Genomic DNA, 16299 nt, shown 5'->3' on the forward strand with positions numbered 1-16299 from the left:
CCTTTCGGCCCGAAAAATGCGAGTGCCACGTATCAAAGAGCCATGGTGGCCTTGTTCCATGATATGATGCACAATGAAATTGAAGTATACGTTGATGACATGATCGCGAAATCAAGATTAGGCGAAGACCATGTTGCGATTCTCCACAAGCTATTTGAGCACCTATGTAAATACCGATTACGTCTCAATCCCGCAAAGTGTGTATTTGGGCCAAGGTCCGGGAAATTATTGGGCTTCATGGTCGGTAGTAGGGGCATCGAGATTGATCCGTCCAAGGTGAAGGTCATATGCGAACTGCGACCCCGTCTTTCGTGAAAGAAGTTCGCGGTCTTTCGGGGAGATTGAACTATGTGGCAAGATTCATATCTCGATTGTCGGAGACTACCAAGCCATTTTTCAAACTTCTCAAAAAGAATGCGAAGATTATGTGGGATATTGAATGTCAAACCGCTTTCTTGAAGATCCAGCATTATCTGACTCATTCCCTTGTTCTAGTTCCACCTGTTCCCGGGGTACCTCTAATCCTTTATCCGACTATCTACAAGGAGTCCTTGGGAGTTGTATTGGTACATAAAAGACCATCGGATGGAAAGGAATGCGCGATATACTATCTCAGCAAGAAATTCTCTGATTCTCAAGCTAATTACTCGGAGGTCGAGAAGACTTGCGTAGCTTTAGTTTGGGTATTACATGCATCGCGGCAAGATACCCTTCACCATCAGATCATGTTAACCACCGAATGTGATCCCATCAAGTATCTCATTCGGATGAAATAGACCCTTGGCCAATTTGCCGGCGTTGGTTGGCAAATTGGCCAAGTGACAGATTCTTATTTCTGAGTTCAATGTGCGGACCTTGACACGGAAGTCGGTGAAAGGTCGAGCAATAGCAGACATGTTAGCAGAGAATGCTGCGGGACCGCGAGCGGGAGATGAAATAGACCCTCTTGATGATCGTGTTTTACCGGTTACTACAGAAAAGTGGATCATGTACTTCGACGGAGCCGTTAACTTATCCGGATCCGGTACAGGGGCAATCCTTATCTCCCCGGATGACCAGCACTATCCAGTAGCCGCCAAGTTATTGTTTCCGTTCACCAATAACATCGTTGAATACGAGGCCTGCATTCTCGGGCCACAAGCTGCCGTGGAGATGGAAATTTGGAGATTGCAAGTTTATGGCGACTCTGCCCTCATTATCCTTCAAACAAAAGGCAAGTGGAAGACTCGTGACTCGAATTTAATCCCATATCACGAATTTTTGGAAGATATAATTGAAAAGTTCAATGAGATAGCATTCGAGTATCTTCCCGGAGCCCAAAACCAATTCGCAGACGCGTTGGCCACCCTATCCTCAATGTTCCAAGTGACTGCAGGTTCGGACATCGAGCCATTGAGAATTGAAATCTTGAAGCATTCTGCTTACTCCATGCTAATAGAAGAAGAGGCAGATGGAGAGCCCCGGTATCAAGATATTAAGGTTTACCTGCAGACCGGAGAGTTTCCCGAAGGTAGTGAAGTAGCCGACAGGAAATATCCGATGAAACTGTCTTCAAAGTTTTTCCTCAAGGGCGATACGTTGTACAAGAGATCATATGACTCCGTTCTCCCGAGGTGCGTTGATGCTAAAGAAGCCAATCGGTTGATGAATGAAATCCATAAAGGTGAATGTGGTCCCCACATGAATGGCCACCTGCCGAGTAAGAAGATCATGAGATTGGGATATTACTAGCTCACTTTGGAAGCCGATTGTATTCAGCATGTTCGTTCCTTCCATCAGTATCAGGTCTATGGAGATAGAATCACCGCTCCTCCCAATGAGTTGTACCGGATGTCCGAGGCGTGGCCTTTCTCAATGTGGGGGATCGACGTCATAGGGCCAATTAATCCCAAAGCTTCAAACGGACATCGTTTTATACTTGTGGCAATTGACTACTTCTCGAAGTGGATTGAAGCGAGTTCGTACGCCAATGTTACAGCCAAGAACGTAGCCAGGTTTTTGCGTCGAGATATCTTTGCTCGATATGGAGTGCCGGAGGCTATAATCACCGACAACGGCTCAAACCTCAACAATAAGGTGGTTGATGAGGTTCTTGGTGAGTTCCACGTTCGGTATTTGAATTCTTCGCCTTACCGCCCACGGATGAATGGTGCGGTAGAAGCAGTGAACAAGAACATCAAGAAGATTATGTCCAAGACAGCAAAGAACTATCGGGATTGGCATGAAAGGCTCCCCTATGCATTGATGGCATACCGGACGTCGATCCATACTTCAACCGGGGCAACTCCTTTCTCATTGGTATATGGTATGGAAGCGGTGCTACCAGTGGAAATAGAGATTCCATCACTCGGGATTCTATCACGGTTGAAACTATCAGAAGCCGAATGGATTCAACAGAGATATGACCCGTTGAATATGATCGACGAGAAAAGATCAAGGGCTATCTGTCATGGTCGGTGTTACCGTAAGCGTGTGGCGAAGTCGTTCAACCGTAAAGTTCGTCCCCGGTTTTTCGAGATTGGTGACTTGGTGCTGAAGAAGAGATTGGCATTTATACCGCACCTTGGAGGTAGGTTCACACCAAACTATGAAGGGCCATATCCGATCAAGAAATTCTTCCCTGGTGGCGCATTGATTTTAGTTGAAATGGATGGCCGTGTCTGGTCGAGCCCCGTAAATGCCGATATGGTGAAGAAATATTTCCCATGAATAAAATTAGAGGCTCTGATGGCTTTTTCCAGTGCAGATCCGAGTCACTCTACTTGTAAACATCATGCATATCATGCATACATGCATATCACATTTGTGTTGTAGATCTAGGTGTGATGCTCAACGAACCCGAGCCAAAATGACTGGATTAACTTAATTTGGAGTGCCTTAGGTAAAGGAAGCCGGCAAGTGACCGACACCCGAGGCCGCATGGAAAGCCGTGCCCCGCCTCGGTGGGATCGCTTAAATAAAAGCAAAACCCCCACACGACGCCAACAGCGCCGTAGCCTGGTGGTTGGGGAATGAAGGCGGTCCGGACGCGACCGGGGTTCGAACCCCGGAGATGGCATCCCGGTGCGCCCCATTGTAAAAATTGGGGGGGCTCCCTTGTAAATAAAATAAAAAAAGAAAAAAAAAAAAAAAAAAACTTTTTGCACTCACTTCATTTTTTGCAATAATAAAAAAAATTTGCACCTCTTTTATTTTTTGCAAGAAGAGGGCAGCATTTCTCCCGGAATGAAATCGGGATGACTGGAGCAACAAGGAACCGTGTCGCTATCCATCTTGAGAAGTGTTCTTGCCACATCAATTACTACACTGATGCACCAAACTCATTTGATAACTTCTAGGAATGGGATAGTTTGTAAAATTCCAAGATGCTCTATCAGTACAGATCCTCGGAAGAGTGAACACAAAGGGTCAATTGGTTTTTGCAACCCAGGTAAGTATCCCTCTCCCGTAACTTCTGTAGAATGCATGATTGCTCAAATGTTTCGTCCCTAGCTAGGTCATAATAAATGTTCAATTTGTAAATCATAAAAAAAAAAAAAATCATTCTTGGTAGAGTTGGAGTTCATGCTTCAACTCATTAAAAAAAATCACGTTCACCGAATTGGTGCGTCCATTTATGCATACATGCATCTTGCTTTGAAATTTCCTGCAGGTTCATTTGATGAAATGATTTTACTAAATGAAGTGGAGATATTGAGTTTGCCAGGTAAGAGTGCTTAAGATGAGTGGCAAACCCCACCTAAACACACTCCCGATACAATTTGAGATTGAGTAAAGTGAGAATAAGATTTGTGTCTTGGGATAGAAGATCCATTCGCAATGTATACATGGGTCGAAGTGACAAAAGGCAATTCCTTCTTTTCCCCATACACAATATATCCCTTGCTAGCCACTTTGAGCTTGAGAAAGGAAAAATTCAAAATACCCCTGTCAAGAACCACCCCACACCGGGGCAAATGCAGGAGATTGGAGTTGAAAATCAACGGAGAAAAATGTAAGGAAGATTTAATTGCTTCACTTGCATTAACCTTTGTGTGGCAACTTCAAGTGAATCTTTATAGAGCCTCGAAGCGTCCCAAAGTGAAGAAGAGCATTTCTTTCTCTACCCAAACACCAATATCCTTTGCCGCCCAAGTTGAGCCTGAAATCTTTCATTTCTAAACTAGAGGGGTGATCATCTCCCCAAATTGGGGCAAAACAAATGATCTACTAGAAAAATTGGCATCAATGAGAAATGTCTCGAGAGTCCAGAGAGCTCATGAAAATAGCAAAGAAGAGAAGAAAAAAGGAAAATGAAAATCAAAGGGCTAAAAAAGCAAAGTGCCTAGTAAAAGCAACGCCAAAGCCCAGACAGGAAAAAGCCAAATGCAGAAAAGCATTGAGCTTACCTCGAACAGAAACAAATGCAAAAAATAGAGAAAAACTCTTTTCTTGCCAAGCAAAGACAGACAGTTGATTGGACTCTCGAGGCATGTTGTAATCCCCAGAGTCAGATTCTTTCCCCGGATGGAGCGAGATTGGTAAAAACGCCAAGATGGTCACCAGCTCATAAATCCCATAAAAAAAAATCAGAGCCTATAAGCCTTCCCAAATCGACATTACGACCCATCCGAAGACTCTTCCGATTGGGATGTTTTGAGTTGACATGAAGACTTTACAAAGAAGTGGCCTCTTGAAGGAGTGGAGTCAATCATTTCTTGTCTTATCTTCCAGGTTCTTAACTTGTAAACCCGATGAAGGTAGTAATTTCAAATATTTCCCCAATGTGGCCTCAAAGCAGGAGAAGCCCCATGTGTAACCCCATGACCAAGCCAACATTACGGTCCCCGAAAGAGATTTCAGATTGATCAATAATGTATGCATTACGAATATGTCTGAAACCTTAGGCATGAAAAGAGTGCGAGGTCTCGAGAACGTTTATCCTAGAACTCTCAAGTGAGCGATTGGGATCAACAAAATATTCCCCAGTGAGAGTGTGTGAGAAGCCCTTTCAAACTAAGGATTTTGGCTTGGCATGCTCAATAAATCCTTTTCATGAAGCAAAATTGTTGTCTTTCCTGAATCAAGGTTTTCATCCAAAAAAAAAAAAAAACAACAACAACAAAAATCATTTTCGGGAACAACGTTCTCCCATTAATTAATTTTCCCTATGGAGTCTAAAGGTCGGCGATATCGGCTAACCGAGAGAGAAGTTTTCGGTATCACATTATGCAAAGTAATTTCCCTAGCAAGTAGACTTAACTCTATTTGCTCATGCATTTAATGACATCTACTCATCATTCCAATTATGTTTCATAAGTCCCGAGTTATGCGGGGACCCAGGTTGGGCGATTCAGGTGTATGCAGCAGGTTTTGAATTGTGAGCGAACATATCACAAATGTTCATTGGTGTTAGTATTTGTTCTAGCTAACCTTGTTTGGGCAGATATGATGCCAAGCGCTCATCGAGAGCCAAGTCACGCGAGTGTAAGTCGCGGTAGCAGAGTTCGTTAACAATATTTCCACCTCATTCAGAGTTCCGATCAACATGCAAGTGCTAAGGTCGAGAGCTTGTCTCATGCAGTCCATAGAATGTACTCCAAAGGCTGAAGTGTAAGGTGAACTTTAGCTTCCCGAAGCCTGTTCCATAAACAGGTTCCTCACTCGGGTAAGCAGATACAATGCTGAGGGGAATTGAGTCCTTTTAAAATAGCCTTTTCACGGGTCAAAACAGCATCCGAGACTCTCAGAAACAATATTTGAGCCAAATCCTTTTGCCGATTCAATCCTCGTGCATCCCCGCACCAAAGGATAATCAGAAAAACAAGTAAATCACTGCATTATCTCAAAATACAAGAGTACCATGATTGTTTTGTCAACTTCAAAACTGTCTAGAGATTTTTCTCAACACGGGTTTGATGAAAGCCCCGTCGAATATGTACGAGAAGCCCTCTGCGATCAATAAGGTCTATTTGATGCGGCGTCTATTTAATTTAAAGATGAGTGAAGGTGCGTCTGTTGCTAATTATATCAATGAATTCAATGTGATCGTTAGTCAATTGAGTTTAGTTGATATTGACTTTGAAGATGAGGTATGTGCTTTGATTCTATTATCCTCATTGCCCGATAGTTAGAATACTACTATTATTGCTGTTAGTAATTCCTCCGGGTCAACAAGTTTGACGTTTGATGGTATTCGAGATTTGATTTTAAGTGAGGACATCCGTAGAAGAGAATCTGGCGAATATGTATCTACCGCTTTAGTAGGTGAAAATAGAGGAAGGACTGATACTCGTGGTAGTAGAAGTAGCATGAACTCGAATAGACGCAATCGTCTAGGGCCCGGTGGTGCTGTCTATTGGAACTGTGGCAAGAGAGGGTATCTTAGAAGGAATTGCTTAAAGCTGAAAAATGAGAAAAGTAAGGAAATTAGAGTTGAATCTATGGATGATATTGCACTGTAGCGAGAAAATTCTGATGGTGTCGATAGTGTCTTGTCTATCACCGAGAATTCGTCATTTGACGGATGGGTTATGGATTCCGGTAGTTCTTTTCATGCTACACCAAATAGAAACTGGTTTGCTACTTATCGGTGCACGGATAGTAGTAAAGTGCGGTTGGGGAACAACGCCGAATGCGATGTTGTGGGTGTTGGTGATGTTAAAATCGGGATGCATGATGGTATTGTGAGGACATTGACCGGAGTAAGACACGTTCTAGAATTGAAAAAGAACTTAATTTTCTTGGGTGCTCTAGATTCAGCTAGATGCAGGTATTCTTCACGAGATGGAGTTCTAAAGATTGTTCGAGGTGCCCTGGTGATAATGAAAGGAATCAAGCATGATGGCCTGTATAAACTTCAAGGTGAGACATTGACGGGTTTCACTTCGGAGACGTCGGCATCTGTTTGAGAGTCAAATGATTGCTCAAGGAAGACCTGGGTGTTTGTGCCGAGGCACAAGTTTGATGTTGCTGTCGGGAATACGCGGTCGAGAGCTTTGATCGAGACGGAGACCGGTAAGTTGATCAAGCATGTGCGAACCGACAGTAGCATGGAGTCCCGCTTGAAGCTGGTAAATAAATTCCGCATGATAAAGGGCATAGTGAAACATCGCACTAGTGCCAGTAGACCACAACGGTTTGCAGAATTGATGAGCGGAACATTACTAGAGATGGCTCGTAAAATGATCTCTAGTGCTGGTATGGCTAGAAGAGTTCTAGCGGATGCGCTTAGTATGGTGAGCTACCCGGTGAACGGATCTCCATCGATTGCGATCGGATATCGGACTCCCGAAAAAGTGTGGTCGAGCAACGTTGCTGATTATTCTATTTTTAGAATGTTTGGTTGCCCGTGTTACTATCGAGTAAGTGATGGTAAGCTCGATGTGAGGGCAAGGTGCATATTCCATGGCTATGCACGAGGTGAGTGGGGTTATCGGTTGTGGTGCTCAAATATAAATTCACATGTTTGCAGCAAAAAAGTTACCTTTGACGAGTCTCCAGCACTTTAAGCTAGGGGTGTTTGTGGTAGTATTCAAACAGATTTGAACGGTGTTCAACTTGAGGTGGAGTTGCAACCGTAAACTCCCGAGGTAACGGATACTAGCGTGGTAATTGACATAGATGGTGCTTGTAGCGAGGTGGAGCCTGTAGAGCCAATGATTCTTGTAATCGCTAATATTGATAAGGTAGGTGTTCAATCTCCTAACGTATATGGATGCAACGGTGGTTTTGCTTTATCTGCAATTAAGGAGCTTGTGTCAGACTGTCCTTGTGGAGCAGTTAAAGGTGCATATGGAGTTGGTATTCTGATGAGGTCTACGATTACGGTGAAGTTCAAGCGCGACTTGGACTTGGATGATGTCTGTGGCGGTTGAGCCCATTGGGGCTGTTGGGAGAGTAGTAGCGATGCGGTTCGGATTATAGCGAAGCGATTGTGACTTGGCTCAAATCTCGAGCCAAGGTGGAGATTGTTGAAATTATGTCTCGAATTTGAGCTCATTAGATAAAACCCGACTCAAGATAAGTTGGAATGATTTGCGAGCGTCCTCCAAAGAAATCCAAGTCTGAGATTTTTTAAATCAAAGGGATTCTGTTGGATAAGGACTTGAAACAAATCGGAAAAAGGAGATATATGAAAACTTAATATCCTATTGCGCGTTGGAGTTGCACTCAAGAAAAGGAAGTCAAACTTTGACTGGATCTTGGGTATAACCACTTTCCTATTTACGTGCTGGAGTCAAACTTCTATGGGCATGCAAATATATAGTGATTGAGTGAGCTTCGTAAGAAGGGTGTTGAAAAACTGTGGGTGGCTCTTGAAGCATCGCCAAGGTGAGTGCTTGTACGTGAGTCCTCGTGCCGTTCATCCGACGAGTGAAGTTTACTTTGCGAATTACATTCAAGAAGAATTTGTGTTCTAGCTAAGAAATTCTTGTGGTAAGAATTTGTATTTAATTCCTTTAAAAGATTGAGAGATTATTTCGTTAGGAATTGGGGGCTAAACACCGTGTGCGTTCTTGGATGTAATTGGGGCTTGGGAAACACTGTGGGCATTTGAGAAACTCGAGTGTGATCTGTAATCTCCGTGTATCGCTCGTTCTATAGTGAAATTCGTTGCTGCTCTTCCCGTGGACGTAGGTCTCTACGACCGAACCACGTACATCTGGTGTCCGATTTATTTTTCTTGTTCTGTCTATTTTATTGTTCGATCGCTTGGTTCCGCGCAACAGTATCAATGCGGATGAAATTAAAATGAATAGGCATTCGCCACAGGAGATCTGGAAACTGAGCACAACAAGAAGTTGCTTGATCAAACTTGGCAATTTTCTGCGAACGGAAAAGGAATGGGCACCTGTTCTGTTAAATACTTTTTTTTTTTTTTTGTGATAAGAAGTGCTTCCTATTCTGTTATACTTACGAATTACAAAGAGGTTTACGTGAATCTTCTTCTTTTGTGCACTTTGCATGTTGACTAGTGATAATAGTTCTGCAAGTACCCTTGTTCAGATCTTCTCTGTTTTTAATTGGTTTGGTTTATATACATTCCCAAGTGCATTATTTTGTCGATTTTCACTATGTGGTCATTTATGTAAAATAGCTTATAAATTACTGAATTTGAACAGGTCGATGTGTTGGAACCAAAACAATAGTAATTACTTTGGAAATTTTGGAACAAAAGACACAAATGCAGATTGGAGGGAGAAAATATTCTTAGAATGCTTTCTGATGGGTTCTTACTACAGTACTCAATCTCTAGTCCTCATGTAAAAACCGAACATGTGAAAATAGATTTGATGAAGACACATTTGTTGACACTACGTTTAATGAGGATATGCGTAGAAATCTTCTGAGCACTAAAGTCCACAAGGAACACAAAAAATCCACAAAGTTGAAAAACATCTTTTGACAAAAACTAAATGCACTAAAGTCACGCGTAGCAATCCAGGAGGGAGAGGTCGTTTGTCTTCAGGCTTCTTAAGTCTCCTTCATTAAATGCTTGTGGTTCCTTTTGGTCTTCAAAGGCCCATCATGCATCGAGCTCAACCGATTCGTTTTTATTCTGCCTATGACACCCACCATAAATCAAGGCATGTCTCAACCAACGTGCTCAAATATTTAGCAATCAATTTTTATATTATTCAAACACGATGTAAAAAAATCATGATCCACCCAAACTGGACTGTTAAAGTTGGAGAAGGTTAACTTCATTATACCGTATTCGTTAAAGTTGCCCTTACGATGTGTACGAAAGTATCTCCGCGCTTATTGCATCACCTCTATGGCGATAACCAACACAAAATTGTGACATGAAAACAATAAATACTCTACATTTATAAACGCATGTCCAGTTATGTCCAGTTTGTTTTGAAAGGTAAAGCATGGCTCTGAAGTTGGATTCACAGGGGTTGAAGAGAAGGCGTTAATTAACAAATGTTGCAGCTGCAAATGGACTTGGTCTGACATTATCTAATATTGAGGTAAATCTCAAATAATGAGCCAAACCGTTTAGTTTCAAATGAATAAAAGTGTGGAAAAAAATTTTCCAATTCTAAAGGTTTAACAAATAATCTACAGGCATTAACCAAGAGAGTGAAGAGTAGGGGTGAGCAAAAAAAATCATGATCCACCCAAACCGGACTGGACCGTAACCAACCAGCCGATTTTGGATGGTTGCCGGCGGGTATGGTCTGGATTCCGCTTCCAATTTTACGGAACCGGCGAGGACCGGTTCGGTTTTCGATTTCGAGTGAGAACCATCCAACATGCCCAACCGGACCGGTCCTTTTATATAATACAAATATATATTCTTTTGAAACAACTTTTGCAAATATTACAATGCTTGTTATCTTGCATATTGAAATTTTTTCATGTGGCAATGGTACTAAATAGTTGTCCCCATTGTTATATTGCATTATTGAAATTTTTCCTCCTTCAATCGCTAGAGATTGGTTCCTTTTTCTTTTTTTAATTGATGTTGGTGCTCGGTAAAACCGTAACCGGGAACCAACCGGGAACTGGACCGGATCGGTAGTTCAATTTTTTGGTGGATCTAGGAAACGAGCATATGGTTCATGGTTCACATTTTGCGGAACCGATCCCTAATGGACGATTCTCGGTTCTAGGGTGGAAACCATCCATCCTAAAATCGATCACCCCTAATGAATAGCCACACCGCCGAAAACATCATCTAAAAAAAAAAGAACTTTTATATTTGAGATGGGAGGAGTCAATATTTGTGACATCCTGAATTCCGACCCACTTTCAAAACTATGAATGACTGAAATATCTCATAAATGTATTTCAGCTAAATCTCACTCGGAATTGATCCCTCTCGAGTAGACTAACCAATTGGGAATGGTTAGCTAGAAAAATCAAGTACGTGGACTTAAGAACTTGATCCCGTATTGACTCTTTGGCCATGAAAATTGTCGAGGGAATATTCTGGACCAATATAGGCCGATCCTAGAATGATTAAGGAACGATTTGGATAATACCCTAAGCTTGGATCACGGGTGACTCCGTTTGACCTCGTATGGGTTCCGAACGTCCCTAAAATTATTTTCTAATTTTCGTGTCCATCGAGACTAGTGATTGACCCTCGCAATTGAATGACAACCAAAGTCGCCATGGCTCGAGAAATTCTTAAACGTGATATAAATCACTGGTCAATACGCCTAACTCCTAAAAACCGCCCGTTAGTTTGAGATACGCTGAAATTACAATTGATCGAGATTGATCGCAAATCGAGCTTCGGAATTTGACGTTGGACCTTCAGGGGTTTCAATAATTAAATTTTGGATGTTTCCTCATCTAGAGTGCGATTTCTTCGCGGTTCGCCCCAAAGGGTTCGGGAAAAATAAAATTTGGACTAGAAATGGGAAAAGACCCACTTACCCTTGGAGAATACCCAGTTTCTCACTTGGATCGAAGGGTATTTTGGTCATCACCCTCTTGGCCGAAATTTTGAATAGTCAAGGGTGAAGAAATTACCATTCTACCCTTCTTGACTTTGAAGACCCAAAATATCTTTGCCCAAAAATTATCCTACCCTTTTATTATTAAGTTTTGATCTTCTTCTTCTCCAAAATTTCAAGACAACTTTCTCTCTCTACCCTATTCCCTCTCTTGGCCGAAAATCCTCTCTCCCTCACTCTCCCTCACCGAAATTTTTCCAAGCCGCCGCCGGTGTTGCCTTGAATCGCCGGAGCTCGACTACCGCCGTGCACTACCGGGAACCGCCGGATCTTGTGGGTTTTAGCCGATCAAAGGGAGTCGTCGGAGCCGCCGGATTGGGGTCAAAATTTCTCTCGATTTCTCGCCGGAAAACTTGCTAAAATTGTGGTAAGTTGGTTCCTAAGCATAGATTAGGTATCTATGAGGCTAATGGACTTCATATTGAGTAGATTTAGGTGAAAAATGGGTTAGTTTTGTTCAATATCATGCCTTGGCCGAAAATGAGATGGGGGAGGAGAGAGAAAGGTGTTCTTGAGTGAATAGTGAAATGCAATGAGTAGAAATGGATGGCTAGGATTTAATCTAGCTAGATCTTGCTTTATTTGGATGACTCACGCTGAATCTTGCCTCGGGAAGATTAATCGACGGCTGGGATTAAATCATGCTATATTGTAGATATATTGTGTGGTGGAGATTAATTGTATGTTAGTATAGTATAATTGTATAGTACGTATTAAATGCCACGTTAGTACAATATAATTATACGGTACGTATTGATTGCTACGTTGGTATTATTTCGATCGTGTGGTGTAGATTACTTTTTGTAATGACAAAAATTAATCATGTGGTCCGATTGGCCGATGTTTCGAGTGTGATTTAATCGGGTGGTCCCGATTAATTGTTTGTTCAACATGAGTGGATCACGTGGTCCCGATCGAAGATTTATCCAGTATAATTTAAATCGTGTGGCCCCGATCTTTATTTGGAGAAAAATGGGAAGGATCGTGTGGTCTGGATCTGCTAATCGAGATGTTTAGTGAGATCGTGTGGTATCGGATGAGCAATCGAGGAATTAATGTTGATATATGGTCTTAAGTGGAATAATTGGGAGGAAGTGTGGAAATATACCCTAAGGCGTTATTACGCGGGGTTCGTAATTGTAAGACCATATTCAGCCCGAGGTGTTATGACGCGGGCTCTGTTATTATTAATTTACCCCGATGCATTAAACGCGGGGTTCGGTGTACTATTTTATTCTGAGGCGTTAAACGCGGGATATTAACATGATGAGTTATTACGCGGCTTACAGTGACCTGATGCGTTATTACGCGGGTCCGTCCGGTTATAATATAGCATGATGTGTTAAACGCGAGCTCTGGACTAACGTGGAATTTTATATAATAGTCTGAGGCGTTATTACGTGGGTCTGTCCAGTTATAATATAGTCTGATGCGTTAAACGTGGGCTCTGGACTAATGTGAAATTTTATATGCTGGCTCGAGGCATTATTACACGAGTCCGTCCGGTTATATGATAGCCTGATGTGTTAAACGCGGGCTCTGGACCAACGTGAAATTTTATATGATAGTCTGATGTGTTAAACGTGGGCTTTGGATCCACGTGAAAGATTGATATTATAGCTTGAGGTGTTAAAAGCGAGCTGTGGAATAACGTGGAATATTTTATTTACAGTTTGAGACATGGAACGCCGATATGGGAGTAACGTAGAATATTTGGGAAGGTGTGGCAATTTTTGGAGAAATAATGGAATATTCTGGAATTTATTTGTGAAATTTTTGACTGAAGAAGGATTTGTTGGAAATTGCTCACCTAGGACGTGTCTCGGGGCACTAGAGCCCTAACCTAGGGTTAGGGACTTTCTTACCGAGATTTATTCTCACCCTGTTGTGGGATTAACATTTTCAGGTCTCAAGTGACGGATCGGGTGATTGCCATGGAGTGACATCGGAAGCCATCTTTGGGAGGATTTAGATATTTAGCTATATTCGGATGTAACCTTTTGTAGCCTTAAGAAATTGATAATTTTGTATTGTTTGCTTTGACTATGCAGCTAGTTTGGTGAATACTAAGAGAGGTACCATCTTTCGTCCCAAGTCATCTCTATTTATAATGAGAGGAGTTTTGCATTCGTTTCTGCATGTGCATTTCTTTTGCAATAAGCTTGAACTGGATGGCCGAGGGATCCTGAGAGACTAAAGGAAGTCAAATGGCCTGGTCGGATGTTCGCGTGCCTACTGGGTTCGGGGCATGTCAATATTCTTTGTAATCATTATTGTCATTGGAGAGGCTTCACTGAACTTTTGCCGGTCATTGGAGAGGCTTCCGAGTTCGATCAGGAATTTAGAAGTTCTAGTTGAGTTAAATTACAGATGGGATCCAATAGGATACTCATGAAACGAGCTTGGTTGGAATTTTGATGTCGCCTTTGTTAACTTCACTCCACATTGAGTTGGGGGCAAAAGTTGATTCTAATCCCAAAATTTCTGCACCGCATGTTCGTTGATTTTCCGTGCTGAGAAACGTCATAATTGTCAACTTTGATAGGCTGGAGTGGGGCTGCAAGGAAGCATCCTTATTGACCAATTTTGCATCAAAACTAGCCCACGATTCTCCGCATATTCAGCCAATCCTGGTTTCTAAGTTCAATGACCTGCAAAAAGTCCTCTCAAAACATCTTTCTTTTAGTTCCTTAGTTGAGTATAATCCAATCTAAAGCTATCGGACAACAAATTTGATCTTTCATGAGTCTCGATTCAAGTAATTTGATGCTTCTCAAGAGCCTTTTTTTCGGCCATCGAGTCATCGTGGTTAGTGACTTGAATCTAAAATTTTTTGGTCACACTTGGATCTATGTCTGAAAAGACTTAAGAACTTTATGAAAACCGAAATGGAACTTTTCTACAATTCTGAATGTAGCTATTGGCTCCCCCACCATGTGCTTCCTCCTCCATGCTGTCCTTATCAAATACTAGACCTGTTAAACGAGTGAGTTGAGTCGGGTTATAAATGGTCCTACCGAAATTCGCCCATTTATGACCCATTTGTAATACAAATTTTTCGACCCATACATGGCCCAATACATATTACTAAAACACTTGCATATTTAATTCAAATTAGCCAAGCTTATAAATTGTTAAAAAAAATTATTGCTAAAATATTGTGGACAATTTTTATAATTTTTTTCAAAAATGAACTGTAAAAAATAACGTAATATAAAAATTCTAATTTTTTTTTATTTTTTCCTTTTCCTTTTTTTATTTTTCCTTTTTCTTTTTTTGCTTTCTTTTACTCTCTTTTTTTCCCGACGAGTCCGGGGAGGACCGCTGGCCAACCCTTGCCGGTCACGGGCGAGGGTCGCCGATCGGCCTTTGCCCAAATCTGGCGAGGGTTTCAAGGCCCCGTCTGTCTCTGGCTAGGGTCGTCCTCGCCGGACTCATTAGGAAAAAAAGTAATAGAAATAAAAAAAGGAAAAAGAAAATAAAAAAGGAAAATGAAAAAAATAGAAAACCTTTTTATGACTCACTTAAAATAATAAGGTAACCCATTTAGGACTCATTTAAGCGTCATTATATTGTTAAGTGACCCATTTATGACTCACTTAAATTTGTTAAGTAATCAATTTATGGCTCACACTCTTAAATATGATTTTTTTTGGTCGAATTTTTAAATGTGGGTTAAAATATTGGTTCTTGACCCTTTTTGCCACCTCTATCAAATAATCAACATATCTACATATCTAAATCTGAAGGTCTTGCTTGTGTTGATGCATCCGTCACTCATGCACTTGCTGGCAACTTTGAGGAGGTCAATTCATCAACCACCAGGAATGGGCATGGGCATGGGCATGGGCATGAGCATGAGCATGAGCATGGGCATGGGGTTTAGGGTTTTGGATGGTGCGAGCAGAGCAGTGGCAACGAGGGAGGATCAACGATTTGGAGCAAACGAAGAAATGTGCAAAGGTCAAGGTAGGATCTGGAAGAAGTTGTCGTGGAGTTTAAACGAAGTTTATCTAGAAAAGAAAGTAGATTAAAGGAAAGACATAAATTCTAAACCTGGGTATGTTGAATTTTTTTGGTCTCTCGTCCCGAAAAGGAGAACACCAAAAGGGAAATGCTAAAAGGAAGGTGGACGAATGTAAAAGTCTCAAGCGCGTACAAGAAAAGGGTAAAAAAGCAAAGCTAGAGTATGTTCCATTCCAGTTTTGTTAAGAGTTAAAATGTAGCTCTTCTACATTTTGAGCTTCAAATAAGCTCGTTTTATGGATTATTTCACTTTTAGGACTCTAGAAATTGCTATGTCCAGCTCTTTTACAAAACTTAAACTTCGACAAGTTGTCTAAATTCACATTAGCTCTATTTACCTAGCGTTGTTCATACATGCCGCCACATCGAATTTTTGCCGGTTGTCTTACATGAAACTATGACGGAAAGAATTTTTTGGTCACTAGTACAATAGGGATGTTAGTAACCTATGTCCATGGAAGTCGTCTTCTACACATTCATCTCTTTTTCTTTCCGTGCTGAGCTCGTAACCTGTGTCCATGAAAGTCGCAATCGAAGGAGGTCGCTATTCTCGAACAACCACATATTTGTTATTGCATGACCGCGGTGTCGAGGCTCGACTCAATTCATTCACTCGAGTTTTTGAATAACGGAGAGAGGCCCTCATACTTGTTTACCATTACGGTCAAGGGATAATACAACGAAAAATCTCACATTGATACACATATGAGAAATTTATCCAAAATTAATTTTATGGCAATCGAAAACTCCAAACTAGTACGAATGTGACAAATTTACTCCCTGTGAATTTCCATTAAATTGGATTGATACCATGAAA

The 16299-nt window shown here is 41.5% G+C and overlaps 1 protein-coding gene and 1 long non-coding RNA gene across 2 annotated transcripts in view; one reads left to right on the forward strand and one right to left on the reverse strand.

Moving 5' to 3' along the window:
- Positions 1-16299, forward strand: part of LOC115753688 (disease resistance protein L6-like) — a 420087-nt gene that overhangs the window by 378404 nt on the left and 25384 nt on the right. The window lies entirely within an intron of this gene.
- LOC125313589 overlaps positions 1-16299 on the reverse strand; it is a 48149-nt gene that overhangs the window by 26928 nt on the left and 4922 nt on the right. The window contains exon 2 of the long non-coding RNA XR_007197252.1: positions 7827-7831. This is a non-coding gene — a long non-coding RNA (uncharacterized LOC125313589). The remainder of the gene's footprint in view (positions 1-7826; positions 7832-16299) is intronic.

Source organism: Rhodamnia argentea, chromosome 1 (genome assembly GCF_020921035.1).
Source record: "Rhodamnia argentea isolate NSW1041297 chromosome 1, ASM2092103v1, whole genome shotgun sequence".
Lineage (NCBI taxonomy): Eukaryota > Viridiplantae > Streptophyta > Magnoliopsida > Myrtales > Myrtaceae > Rhodamnia > Rhodamnia argentea.